The following is a 15,309-nucleotide window of genomic DNA, read 5'->3' on the forward strand; positions in this document are numbered from 1 at the left end:
CTTCCTGCAGTTCTTCCGTGACTGTGGGACCTGTCTGGGCACAACTGGCCAAGCCCCGAGCCGTGCTCTGGACTGTGCCTGTGCCTCTGAGCCAGGACTGTCCAGGACTGACCGTATCTGTGATCCTTCCTGTGACTTCCCAGGCTCCAAGCTACGTCTGTGCATAATTATTGTCTGTTCCTAGAATTAGGATTGTTTGATTATACCTGTAGTCACTCTGATTGTAACTGTCTTGGTGAATGTTTCCTACCATTGTGATTCCACCTGATTATGTGGGTGATATCCAGAATATCTGACCAGTCCAACGCCAACTGGTGAGAACAGATGCCCTCCGTGAACAACTGGTATGGCTGTGCTGCGGCATTTCAGCCAGACCGTACACGGTTTATTGAGCCGTCTCAACTCGGTGATGTATAATCACAAAAGTGCTTTATTTTTTCCATCGCTGCCTTCAATCATGCTCTGTCATAACCCTTCCCTGTCATTTAACGACATCTTGAGTGGATCCCACTGCTCTCCGGTCACTCTCAGTTATTGGAAGTCTGGTCCAGCCCTCAGGGTACGTCTGATTTAAACCCAGAGAAGACAGGCTACAGAACTGTGAGAAGAGAGAGTACAGCCTCTCTCTCCCCTCCTCTCACCTCTTGTCTGGAAACACAAGTCGGGAGGGGAGATGGGAAGGATGGTAGGTGTCCTCTCACAGGATCGGTCACCTGTGGCAATGGGGCTGTGGGGTCCCTGACTTTGCCCTGGCTCCATCTGGTTTCACTGGTCACTGGTTGTGGCTGTAATATGTGTCGGGTAGATTTGCTGGAGCTTCCTTGAGTGTGTGACCAGTGTCACCACAGCTCCCTCCATCACTGAGGACAGCTCCTTTGGCTTTGGTTCCAAGGCATTTCTCTGTCCTCAGCTACCTTTTCAATCTCTACTGCCCCTTCTACCATCTCCCCTACCCACCAGTCAAACCAGACCTGGACACACTGGTCAGAAACTAACTAAGATCCACAGTAAGGACGTGGTCCTTTGCAGGCCCCAGGTAATTTTCAAAGGCCTCCTTGATTGCCCATCACCAACCCATGGACAGCCCTCTCCCTGCCTTCCTCTGGAGGCAGGTGTGGTCTGATAGAAACACTGACTTGAAACCTGATTTATACTAACCTCCCTAAATCACAAACCCTGGTGGGATTGTTGTGAGGACTAGGGAAGACATTGTCAGTAACGCAGATGGCCCAGTGCCTGATACATAAGTGCTTAATAAATCTTAATTCCTGCGCTCCACAGAGCTGCCTTTGGGAGAAACAGTGTTTGGGGGAAACGCACCTGCCTCATCCTGATGGATGCTGCCCTGTTACATAATCTGGGTGAACTGAGGTGCTTCTGACAGTATGGATATTTCTATACATGAAACATCACCGTGTATCATGGCGTTCAAGGGCCCCACAATCTAGCCTATATCAGTTTTGTTGTCGTTGTTGTTGTTTTGGTCTTCCTAGGTTCCCATCTGCTCTGGAGAAAAGGCTCAGGATATAACTGGACAATTTTCTTTTTCTAGTACTGAAGAGATTAGGCATATGATTCATGGATCCCCTTAACCATCTCAGCCAAAGCCAGGAATAGAGGTAGGATTATCTAGGAAAGCTTTGTGGAGGACTCCCTTGTTTAATGATGTGATGACATACACAGGAGACTCATAAGGTTTTTGAGAATGGCTTACCCTTAGAAATACTGCCAGATTGCACTGAAAGGCATAGGAACAAGATGAAATAAAGGAAGACTGTCAGACACACTCCCCCCCCCCAACTTTACAGGCAGGAAGCAGGCTAATAAAACCACACAGCTGCAAACACATGTTACCCTTCAAGAAAAAGGAAGAATGGGGCTTCCCTAGTGGCGCAGTGGTTGAGAGTCTGCCTGCCGATACAGGGGACACAGGTTCATGCCCCAGTCCGGGAAGATCCCACATGCCGCGGAGTGGCTGGTCCCGTGAGCCATGGCCGCTGAGCCTGTGCGTCCGGAGCCTGTGCTCCGCAGCGGGAGAGGCCACAACAGTGAGAGGCCCGCGTACCGCAAAAAAAAAAAAAAAAAAGAAAAAGGAAGAATGACTCCAAGGTCAGAGCCACAGTCCAGAGTGTGGAGCTGTGGACCCTGAGGACTGAGCGTTGAGCCACAAATTATAATTTGTGGTCTTGAAACCTAATGGAATGTACCCTGCTGGATTTTCAAATTGCTTTGCCCCGGTGACTCCTTTCTTCCTTCCATATACTCCCCTTTTGGAATGAGAATGCCTATAACTATTATCTCCTCCCTGTCTCACCATTGTATCTTGGCAGTAGCTAGCTGGTCTCCTAATTTCACAAGTCCACAGATAGAGAATTTTGCCCCAGGATGTATCATATCCAGAGTATCAGCCATACCTGATTTAGATCATAAGACTTGGGACTTTTGAGCTGATGATACTTAAATGAGATTTAGGACTTGAGTTGATGCTATAAAGGGTTGAGACTTTGGGGATCCTGGGATGAGGTGACTGTATTTCACATGAGGAATGGATATGAATATTTAGGGCCCAGCCAGCAGACTATAGTGGGCTGAATAATGACCCAAAAGATATCAGGCCCTAGTCCCTGGAGCATGTGTTACCTTATATAGAAAAATGGTCTTTGTAGATGTGATTAAGCTGAGAATCTTGAGATGGGGAAATTATCCTGGACTATCCAGGTGGGCCCTAAATGCCATCACAAGTGTCCTTATAAGAGGATGTGATTTGACATGCACAAAGGAAAAGGTGATGTGAGGTGGAGCAGAGAGAGATTTAAAGATGCTGGCTTTAGAGTGATGCAGCCACAAGCCAAGGAATGCTGGTAGCCACCAGAAGCTGGAAGAGGCAAGGAACCGATTCTCTCATAGAGCCTCTGGAGGGAGCAAGGCTTGGTCAACACCTTGATTTCATGCCTGTGATCTGATTTCAGACTTTTAGGCACCAGACTTGTGAGAGAATAAATTTCTGTTGTTTTAAGCACCAGGTGTCTATATAGTAATTTGTTACAGCAGCCATAGGAAACTTTACACCACCCAAAAAGTCTTCTTCCGGCAAAACAACCTTCTCCCTCTCATGACAGGGGTGGCCAGATGACCCAAGCTGAGCAGTCATAGCTTCCCATATCCCAGCCACATAACTGATGCAGGCATGGCATGTGCCTCAAGCTGGGCCAGTCAGAGGCCTTCTCTGAGAAGTTTTTCTAAGTAGATTCGGTGGAGAAAATCTCTTCTCTCTGCTTGTGAGGTTATAAGGATCTAAGCTGGAGTTACCTGTATCCTTGGTTCCACCTCAGGGGAACAGCTAGCTTGAGAAAATAAAACTCTCACACAGAAGAAGCAGGGAAGAAAGAAGAGGGTAAGGAGGAGAGAGTTCCGAGGCTGCCTCAACCCCCGGCTATTCTGTGAGTTCATCACAGGCACCATTATATCCCCTCTTTGACTTATGCAATTGATCTGGGGCTCTGTCCCATATAACGAAGAACCCTGATGTATTGTGTCATCCTCCTAATCCAACCTAATCTCATGCTACCCTCTACCTACACTCGTCACCCTTCTTAAGCCAATCTCAAATTAGTTCAAGTGAGCAAGCCTTTACCAAGCATCAAATTCATATAGGATATTGAATACACAGAGGAAGAAAAAAAAGTCCTTACAGACAAAGGGCATTAACATGAGTCTTCCAGAATGGGTGAGATCTTCCGGCAAACAGAGATGAGGAGGAGGTACCTCCGAGCAGAGGAAGCAGCATGTGTAATGGTACAAGAATAGGAGATTTGGGTCTGGAGAGTTCAGCTCGGCTGGTGACTGTAGTAATGACAGGCAGGAGGACGAACGGCTGATATACAGAAAGTCTGGTTGACCCTATGCAAATGCTTAGACTCAACTCTGGAGATTATGGGGAGTCATTAAAGAGTTAAGCAAAAGAGTTGCCCCAGAATAGATGCTTCAAAGAGATGCTTGGATGATGATGGAATCAAGGAGACCAGGCAAAAGATGATGTTGGTCTGAACCTGAGCAGTGGCAGGATAGGCTGAGGGGAGGAATCAGAACCCAGGTCCCAACGTGGAGCCACACCCCCTTTATGGACTGATGTTCTGCCCTCTGGGACCAGTCTCATTCCCACCCACCTCTGCACTTTTGCCCTTGCACATCCCTCACCTGTAATGTCCTCCCTTTTTTCCTGCCTTTATTAAGCCCTATCTTTCAAGGCTGACTTCAGGAGCAGCCTTTTCTGACTGATGTATGTGCTCTGGCCATGCTTCTCTGAACCCAAACGCTTAGACTGGAAAATTTAGACCCCAAAGATGTCCTGGTTTCCCTTCCCAACCTAGGATTCCATAACTATTCTGGATGTGGGTGCGTGTGCATCCATGCATATGTATAGATACATATGTTTGTACAGAGGCACATGTTTATGGAGGGCTTTCTGTAAGCTCTTGGTGGGCAGGGGTCCTGTTGGTGTCCCACTGGAATCCACGGCGTGTGCACACCGTGCAGGTACTTTGTCGATACTTGTCAATATGTAGGATCTAAACTGACTGCACCAGTGGCCCTACTCATCTCAGTCCTTTTGGCAAGGACAGGTCAGGTGGACACAGGAAGGGACAGTGATAGGCTGTAGGTCACACAGTGCACCAGTGACCAGGCCAGAGCGGGGGTAAAAGGCAGCCCTCTGACCTGCCAGCACAGAAGGTGCTTTTCTCCCGTTTATCTCTCTTGTCTCTTGTCCCTTTGCACAGACCAAAGGGAAAGCTTGAGAAAACACAGGTCAATATGAGTAGATTTTCCCTCCTCTTTCACTGCTCTTTTTTTTTTTTTTTTAAGAACAGGTAATATGACCCTTCCTTTCCTTTACTTTACAGAGATTTTATTCCTAAATGAATTATGAATAATTAAAACTCCGCTCCATTTGTTCTAATTGTTGTTAATTGAAAAAATTAAAGATGCATGTGCTGCAATGGCCGGGTGGCCCTGGGAGAAGCCGGTGGACGGCTCAAGAGGAGATGTGCCAGCGCCTCCCAGGCCTGCTGCCAGCACTACCTCCAGAGGGGCATAGGGTCGACCACTGCGAGCACTCCCCTTGCCTGTCCTCACCACTTCCCACCAAGCACACCGAGGGTATAAGGTCATTTCTCTCCTTATCCACACTTCTCTTTGCCCATGTAAAAGCCACGAGGTGAAAGAACTGTATTTATCATGAAAACGTGGGGAAGCCTCACTCATTTCTCTCCAGTGGCTTTCCAAGTGATCCAGGCCCCAGGTGCCAGGGTGACCTGCTGGGTGTGAGATGTGACATCTTCCAAGGACACTGTATAAAGTCTCAAGTCTGTTGGCCAGACTAATCACACCACCCACCCCTACCACCAGAGCTGACAGGTACAGACCCAGAGCTGAACAAAGCAAGGTCAATGTCTCTTCCCTGGAACCTGGGCCAGGTGTGTGCTAAGTCAGCTTGATGGGCTTCACCCCTGTCCTTTTACTCTGAAATCCTCTCTGTCCCTGTCTGCTTAGGCTCGTCAGGCTGCCCCCACTGCCTGCTTAGCCCACAGCTGTAAAATGTTTGTTGACTGAATAAATCCTGTCCCCAGGCTGGGCTAATGCCAAGTCAGAAGCAGTTAGCCATTGTATCAGGCAGGATACGCTACCTATTGTCACAAACACCCCCCAAATCCCAGTGGCTTCACACGGTAAACATTCGTTTCTCAGGACCCCCTCATACAGCACTGCTCTGTGGGTGGCTCTTCTCAAGCAGCAACTCAGAGACCCAGAGACCCTCCTTCTAGCATCCTAGCTTATTCCGTGCAAGCTCCTTGGAGTGTTCTCTACTTGGCGGTGGATAAGGAAAGAAAATGGCGGATCCCCTGCCAAAGCCTGTCATCATTCCTGCCCTCTCCTCCTCAGAAAGACTCCAGGGATGCTTTCCTCCAGGTCTTTCCCCGTGCTGGTCTGTTTAGCATGAGCTCTTGCAATACCTGATCTCCTTGGAGTCCTTATGGACGAACTCGCGTTACTTCAGGCCCACTCTGAGGAGGGCTTCTCCTGCACGTTCCACCTTAATAAGCTTCCTTTGACACGAGATGAGCTGCTGGGGTTGAAACGAGACCCCAGGCTACAGGGAGAGAAACTGGCTGGGGTTCTAGTCTTGGCTGATGCTCCTTTACGTGGTGAGCTGAGCCTCCTACCACCAAGGCCAGGCTGAAGTGTCACTGGGAAGGGGAGTGACCCCTTCCCAGGCAGGCACATTAACACGTGAGGCCGATGAATTCGGCGGGAGCCCCAGAACTGTAGCCCCACTGGAGTTCTGCTTCCCCTAGGCAGTCCTGTGGGAGAAGGAGGGGAGGTTCACATCCAGGAACCTGGGGAGAACCACCTTCTAATGAGTCCCTTTCCTCCTTGGTTTGTGAGCACTGCTGGCTCAAAGTCGTGCCTTGCTGTGAGCTCTGCTTTCTGCATTTCGCTTCCCCACCTTTAATGTTCCCCTGATCCAAGTTCCTTTGCGATAGATAAATAAATAAATAACTAAAAGTGTTTTCGTTGTATACAAACCTACTCACTGCAAGGGGCGGCGCAAACTATGAGAGATTCGCGCTTCGTCAAAGCAGTCAGTCCTTCATCTCCACACTTTCTTCTTCCCCACAGTCTGCCTTGATCATGCGGCAGTAACACCACAGCCTCCCCTCTCGCAGGGAGCTCATTCCCAGGGGGACAGACACTACTAAACCCCAGTGCCAGTGGATCTCACAGGCATCAGGCATCACCAGCATTAGAGCCACCCTGGGGCCTGGAGAAAAACAAGTGGGGTGGTCCAGGCAGCTTCCCCCTGGAGTTTGGTTTTCTGTGTGTCTCGACAGCCCAGGAAGTCACCTTCGAGATGTTCCACGGTGAGAATGGTACCCTGTAAAGGAGCTGGAGGCAGGCACCTCTAACCACTGGAATTGATCAGTAGGCCCTCGGCTCGCTGAACCTGCTTCCTATGAGACCCCCTGTGGCCCAGAGATGCTGCTGTGAGCAATGCTCCCCACTGACCCCGCCCCCAGCATTACCTCGACAAGCTCCCCGTACCTCCCATCCCATTCCAGGGAGGGAGCTGCTGCATCCCCAAGTCCTCCCCTGGATTGCAGACTGGCAGTGCCATCACCCGCTGCCAGGCTTACTCGTGGATGAAGGCCACAGTTTTGAATGCAACGCTCTTCAGAACAGCACTGGGAGTGTCCCCCACCTCCTTCAGGGGACTGAGCCCTACTTTTCTGCTTTTTCAGGCCCATGTGGGGAAAGAAGAGGCCGTCTGGGGAATAATCACTGTCCCATTTGGTGCAAATCCACCAAGCTTGGTTAATCGAGGTTGAATTGGAACTACCTGCACATTTTCTTTAATGCAAATACGTATGGAGCAGGTGTTTTCTTATTGCTTTGACTCAATCAACCACCCACTGATGAGTCCACAGGGCACCCCAGCCCTGCTGAGCACAGTGGGCTGGGGATGGAGATGAAGACATCTCCCTGCCCTCCAAGAGCTCCATCTAGTTGAGTCAACCAGACACACACCTGAAAAATGAGATGAAATAAGAGCAATTTAAGGCCAAATGAGACTGTTTAAGGGAGGCAGAAAGTAAAATTACAACAAGAGCTGCTATTCTCGGAACGCACGCCCACCGCTGTGCCTCAAAAATCTTTAATCTTCACAACAACTTACTGAAATAGGTATTATTCACCCTGGTTGGCAACAAGAAAACTCATGCTTAGAGAGGTTAAGTGATTTTCCTGAGGTCACACAGCCAGTAAATGAGAGAGATGAAATTTAAACTCCACTCTATTGACTCCTAAAAGCCTGTGCTTCTATCCACCGTGCAATCCCAGAGGACACATGCCAGTGGAGAGAAGACCCCAAGGCAGAGCTCACCTCAACATAAAGACATTGCTACTAGCCCAGTGATGGGATAGGCTGAGTAAATGAGCCCCTGGCCCATCCATGAGAGGTTCATAGGCTGCAGGGTCCCCTGGTATGTAAAAGAAGAATCTCGGCCTCAAAGAAGATTAGATAAATACATTCCAGATGGGAGATGCTATAACTGTTAGGGAAGTAGGATTTGGAAGGACTAGAATTTAAGAGGAAGGTCAGGAAGGTGGTAAATGTGTCAGCCAAGATGCAGAGGTAGGGATCACAGGTGTGTCTGAGGGTAGTAAGTGAAAACTGATTGGCTAAGCAAAGACCCTGTGTTGGTCAAATCTCCCCTTGCAATGGGCAAGGTCTAGCAAGGCAATGGGGTTGGGTTAAGAGGACCAGTGATTAGAAGTGGCCAGGAAGATTTGAAAAGGTGGGAAAGGTAGGGAGAAATGAGTGCCACATTCTCAATAGAGTCATGGCACAAAGAGAGAAAACTCAATTTCCGCCTTTAAGAGCCAGGAGCCAGCTATCTGCATCCAGAAACAAGGGGTCAGGTCACCACGGGATCAGAAACTGGAAGCAAGAGCCAGGCTGGGGGTCCTTGGAAATGCTTCTGGCTGCAGCGTCCATGTCACAAGTGGTATTCCTGCAGCTACATGGGTTAAAGGTGCAGGGGGCTGGGGGCAAACAGTGTTGAGAGTGGCAGACCCACTTCTACCCAGTGGGGCTGGCCTCAGGGGACAGACTTACCCCCAAGGTGCCCCCCACCCATGGTACAGCAAAGCCCTCGGAGGATGAATAGAGAATCAGCCCGAGACCAGAACAGCCCATTCAGTCCAGAGCACGGTGACACGGCGCCTGTTCCAGAACATCCATCTGGGCAGAGGCAAGGAAACTGCAGCTCTGAATCTGCTCTTGGCCATTTTCTAGAAATGGCTTCACTGGTTTCACTTGTTTAAAAAAAGAAAAAAAAAAAAGGAAAGGAAAGGAAGGAATATGGTCCAATTCTGAGGGCTAATTGCCTTTGCTCTCAACTAGAGCCCATGCTTTTTCCGGCAAACATGCTCTCCTGTCGCTGTGCCACCAGACCCACTCTCCGTTTCCAATCAGCCCTGAAAATAGCCCTTGATAGAGATAATAGGAAGAACAAAGAGAAATTCAGAAGAGCAGAGAGAGGGAAACAAGTCATGCCTAACAGGCAGCCCTGAAGTTGTTTTCATAAAGAACCCTTCAGTTAGTCCCTGATTTGTCTCCAAACAGCGAGGCGTTCAATAAATCCCAGGAAACAGACTTGGACCGAGACCAAGGGTTCTTTGACTTTTTTAGGTCATAGACTCATTTGAGAATCTGGAAAAGCACAGACCCTCTCTCTCACCAGGAAAATGCACATGAACACATATTCCATATATTAATTCAGGGGCTCAGAACCTCCACCGGAAGCTCCAACCACAGACCCTAAAGACCCTAGTTAAGAACCCATGATATAGGCAATCTCTTTTTTAAAGGCTTTCCTACTTACTTCTCTCTCTCTCTCTCTCTCTCTCTCTCTCTCTCTCTCCGAGTATATGTGTCTGTTTATAAGGAAAATGTTGAGCTACCTTTCTTCAGGCATAGTCTAAGGGATTTTTTAAATTGTTCGATTTGAAATTTTGTAAGTCTTCCTGCAAATAACTGAGGGTGAGGGTCCAAAGAAGGGGGGATGGTTCTATGTGAGCCATTCTCAGCAAAGACACTCACTGAGGGAGTCAACCCTCAGCCCTGGCACTCTCCCCTGCAGGCCTCAGCAAGAGCAGGTGTATCACTAAAAGGCTAATAATGGCCACGGGGTCTGGAGGGGCTGTGGGAGCCTGGAGCCTCACACCTGAGGAGAATGGTCTATGCCAGGGCTTTGCAAACTTTACTGTGGATCCAAATCACCTGGAGGTCTTGTTAAAATGCAGATTCTGCTTCAGTAGGCCTGGGGTGGGGCGGAGATCCTGCACGTCTAACAGCAGCAAATGATGCTGCTGCTTTGAGTAACAAGAGTCTATGCGATGATCAATTCCATTCTGGGTCCGAGAGCAGGGGCAGAAGAGGGGCTGAGGGATAAGAAGGAACCAGAATATTAAAGAGAGAAGGACTCTTAGAAATGTTAAGAGTTCAATCCTGTCGTTTTACAGATGGGGACACTGAGGCCCAGAAAGACTTGTTCAGGACCAAACAGCTGGTTGACAGCAGGGCCAGGATGCAAGTACAGATCATCTGACCTCCTGCCCATCTCCACCTTGCCCTGGGGTCTGGCGAGAACCAGACAGGCTTCCTCTCTGGATTCCCAGGTCATCCTGGGCAGTACTCTGCCTCAGGCCTGCCCTCCAAGAGGCCCCCACTCAGCCTGGCACAGACCCAGGCACATGCAGGTGTCAGGGGGCATCTGTGATTCAGCCCACGAGGGACAGAGAGGTTTACCTGGGAGCAGCGCTGACTCGGGGCCTCTCCCTATACACTACAGACTGTCAGTCTAATAGGCCTGCGCCGAGCGCCTGGGGGAAAGTCAGTTCCAATCAGGCCGCGACCTGTGGCCAGCAGTCAAATGTAGGGTGAAGGCAGGAGATGTGGCCTCTGCAGGAAGCCAGCCTGGCCCTCCTCCTCTCTCAAACGAGCTCACGCGTGGAGAAGGGGGAAAATGAAAACTGGACTTTCCCACCGCCAGCAACAAGGCCCCTCTTCTACTCTTTTTGTCCAAGAACACCATTAAAAAGATACTGCAGGGGCTTCCCTGGTGGTGCAGTGGTTGAGAGTCCGCCTGCCAATGCAGGGGACACAGGTTCGTGCCCCGGTCCGGGAGGATCCCACATGCCACGGAGCGGCTGTTACTGTGAGCCATGGCCGCTGAGCCTGCGCGTCCAGAGCCTATGCTCCGCAACGGGAGAGGCCACAACAGTGAGAGGCCCGCGTACCGCAAAAAAAAAAAAAAAAAAAGATACTGCAGTTCCCTTGAGACTCTGAGCTGCAGATGCTTGGAGAACCAGTGAATATTTAGCCAATGTAGGCCAGCCTCAAACTCCTAGCTTCTGATCTGTGACCACAGCCTCAGAGTAAATCAGGCAGGTCCCTTCTGAAGACAGAATCTATTCCCCTGTGCCTGCTGATCCTGGGCCACAAACACCCATTTAAAAGCATCCCATGCGAGATTGTGAAGGCCATGCCATGACCGAGACCATGGGAATGCCACGCTGTCCTCAGAAACACGTGCAGGGGCAGGGGTGCATCCCTAAGCAGTGACTCAAATTAATTCCACAAACCAGTAAGCACCTAATGTGTGCTACTCTACACTCTTTGCAGTTTCAGGGCCAAGGCAACTTGCCTGAGCTGGTCTCATCTCACATAAACTGAAACCACAGCTTCTCTGTTCCACTTTGTGCATCACACAGAAACACACAGCATAGATTTGGGGGTGATGCAGCCAAATTTAAAAGCAGGTGCCTTCAACAGCCTTTCAGAAAACATGCAACAACCACCTGGAACTCTTCAGTTTGTCCCTCTCCCACTAGAGAACATCCTCTCCACCTTCTGTTGCTCCTCAATTTGACACCATGAAAAAAAAATCAGCATCTAGCCCACAGTTCACAGAATCAGACCTCCCTGCCCCTTTCCCCGAGATGCATGCAGGAGTGACTAGTTCCCCTCTGAGTCCTGGAAAAGCATCAGTTTCCTCTGATGTTACTAGTACCCACAGCTTAGGCTTGATGCGAAAACCACGAGATCATTCAAGTAAAGTACTCAGCATTGGGCTGGCACAGAGTAGGCCCTCAATAAATGGCAGCTATTATGACCATGGTCCTGATGGAGGGAGTAGAAAAGCGGACTCAAGTACCCAAGAGCCACCATTGTTTCTGGACTCTACCAGCCCCAAAATGTTCTACTGAGACAGGATATGTCAGCGGACCACCCCGTGTAGGAGGCTTTGAGACAAGGCCTGACTGGTGCCATTGGGCTGCAAAGGCTGCTGGTGTGGATGTTGTGCTCTGGTCTAGTAAAGCACAACAGAAATTACTTTGTCAATCACCTCTGAGGGAGGGGGTCTGCCAGAAGCATAAGACTTCATCGGTGCTGCCATAGGAGCCTCGTCTTTTGTAGAGACTATTTTTAGCATAAATACTGTACACTCTTGTTATATTGTCAAAACTGACAGATGAGCATTCTCGTGGCACCCACAGACCATGCATTCAATTGGGAAGATGTTAAAAAACGTTAGATGAGCTTCTCCCAACCGTGGCACAGAGAGCTGCCATGTATCACACGCCATGGCCACTGATATTCATGACAGGTGCCTCTGCCCTCTGTCATAGGTGTCCTGGCCTCTGAACTCTGCAGCTAGGATTCAGACTCGATTCCATGGTGGGCGCATCTCAGTCGAACACTCAGCCAGGAGCAACTGAGTCCGGGGAGTCCACCGTGGCAAAGCATTTGCAAAAACTATACTACAGGTAAGAGGTAAGACGTGTACTATAGGTAAGACGGGATGAGAACTCCATAGTCATTGAGGGCCTGGCAAACGATCTGTGATTTCTCATCGTCCAGTCTCACAGCCCTGATGCCCTCCTTGGCCTCCCCCCAGGGGAGCCACTGCTTGGGGCCAAGTAGGGGGCAAGAAACGCAGTACATCTATCACACAGGAAGACCCAGATCACTTCTCAGGTCCTCCTGTCTGTTTGGTTAGTTGATGTGACGTTTTCGTTTTTTGCTTTCTCTCCTCCACTCACTATGCTCCTCTGACGGTATCCCTGCACTATAGTGCCCAGCACGCTATATTCTGCCCAGAATGCTTTTTCCCCCTCTCATCACCCAGCTAATTCTACTCACTCTCTAGAGCTCTACAAGAACGTCACTTCCACAGCCAGGCTGTCACTGGCCACCCAATTTAAGAGAGCCCTTCTATGATTCACTCTCAGGGCGCCCTGCGCTTTTCCTGCAAAGCATGATAACAGTTTGCATTTATGGCTTATTTGTCTCCCTTATTAGCTTGCAAGTTCCCTGAGAGCGAGGACATGTCTCTTCTGTTTGCTTTTGTTTACAGTGCTCACCACAAGGCCAGGCACAGAGTCCAGCACAGAATAGAGATTCATTAAGCGATATTCACTGAGTCAAATGAATGAATGAAGGATGGATGGATGAATACTTAAGAGGGGCCCAAGGATCATCTAGGCTGAAAGCCTCCAAAATTCTTCACATTCCTTAATCCGTTGCATTCATCCTTAGAGAGGGAGAATCTTTTATCACCTAAAATGGGTGAAATGCATGCCTCTTTGTGGGGAAAAAAAATATGAGCAAATGCAATCGTCTGCCGTTTGGACGGACCAAAGAAGGGCCCAGGGAAGGGGAGGACCTCAAAATATCTTTCCAGACACTGAAGGGGTGTGAGGAGATCCACGCGAGGCCACTTCAAGTCTTGACACCCTAAATTCTAGGATTTCCAGTCTGCTACCCACAAATGACAAGTGCTGAGGGCTCAGTGGGCCTGGCTCAAGCCTCCCTCTCCTTCGCTCACTGTGTCACCGCGGGGGCCTGTCCCCTTGCTGTTCCTCCCCGCTTCCCTGAGAGGTGAGCTCCCAGCTCTCGCCAGAAGCACCATAACCAGATCCATGGCCAGGCATCCTCAGTCAAGGCTACTTGGTTTTTGGCTTGATCACGATGATAGGAACAGTGTTTTTCAACAGGAGGGCAGATTAACAAAGGTACTATCGCACGACATAGAAGAATAAAGACGTGAGTACAAATAGAGAAGAAATAGTGAGGGACGGTGCCAGCTGCCTGCTGCAGATGCTTTGGATCTGGTCCCATTTATTTGTTCATCTGCATCCCAGAGGGATGCCGGGCACAGTGATAGGTACTGGCTGGTGGAAAGGAAGAGCTGGGTCAGGGGATGCACAGGCCTGGTGGGCACTATAAGGCCAGTAAAGCATGTTACTGCAACTGAGGCAGGCTGGGAAGAGCCCAGGGAGGGCTGGCAGCCCTGGAACATTCTTCTCTCCCCAAGGGTGGGAAATTACTAAACAAGAGATGTAGTCAGGGGCTTCCCTGGTGGCGCAGTGGTTGAGAGTCCACCTGCCGATGCAGGGGACACGGGTTCGTGCCCCGGTCCGGGAGGATCCCACATGCCGCGGAGCGGCTGGGCCCGTGAGCCATGGCCACTGAGCCTGAGCGTCCGGAGCCTGTGCTCCGCAACGGGAGAGGCCACAACAGTGAAAGGCCCGCGTACCGCCAAAAAAAAAAAAAAAAAAAAAAAAAAAAGGTGTAGTCAGGCATGCCAGCAAGTGGGCCATCAAGGACTGGATTAGAAGGAAGAGAAGAAGCACCAGGCCACACATGCATGAGAGAAAAAAGGGAAGCGACAGACTGGGAGGGGAGAGGGAGTTAGGTCCAGAAACCTTGACAGGAACTGCTCCTTGGAGAGCAGAGGACAGCAGGGCTTGTTGGGGCCCAGAGATCCATTCCCAGGTAAAGGGTGGGGAGGGGTGGGCGATAAAACCCCCGGTCATCTCACAAGGCCCACAGATGGCAGAAAATCCTAACAGGAGGAGGTACAGGGGAGGCCAGGAGACAAAGTGGCAGAGAGACAGAGTTCACTGAGAGAAAGTTGCTGCCCAGGTGGTTACCAGGCATGATACTGGCCTCCTGTGAGCGGATCCAGCCTTGCCCCCAGCCCTGGACAGTCACTAGCCTCCTTTTTTTTTTTTTTTTTTTTTTTTAACAAACGAGTCTCCTTCTGTGAGGAGTTCACTACCAAGAGCTGTGGAAGGTCCCAGATTGGATCCTCTTGCAAGCTCACAAGTTAGCCACAGTTTTACAGATGTGGGTAGAAAACATGAGACTCTGGGATCAGAAACAAAGTTCTTTATTCCTCACAGTCCAGCAGGTAGCACGAGCATTGCGTCTGCATTGGTGCCTCTGGTCCACCCATGGGGACAACGTGGAGGGGCCTAGAAGGATGCTGCACACAACAGTGGGTTTGCTCCACAGCTGACGGAATACAAGCTTAGGAAACCTGAACCTTTTAAAATGGGCATAAACCTGCCTGAGGGAGATATTGTCTTTACTGGTGAGTAAAAATACCTGCCATCTGTTCCTCACCCCGGAGGGAGACACTGTCTGCTTCTTTCAAGGCTGCGTGCTATACAAACATCCCCAAAGACAGAATCTAGAACAAAGGCCGTCAGTGCCTCTGCTCACAAGACTTGCAGGAATGCAAGAAACCCCCAGAGAATTATCTCCCAACACTCACAAACTGCAGAGAGATAGACTCCTACCCTCCCAAGACAGCTCCCACCTCGTCCCTGGGGAGAGCACAGGATAGAGCGGGCAGGGATGCTTCAGGAAGAGAAAGTCCTCGCACCTGATCTTGAGGG

This window comes from Mesoplodon mirus, assembly GCF_964341445.2.
Source record: "Mesoplodon mirus genome assembly, chromosome: 14".
NCBI classification, from domain to species: domain Eukaryota; kingdom Metazoa; phylum Chordata; class Mammalia; order Artiodactyla; family Ziphiidae; genus Mesoplodon; species Mesoplodon mirus.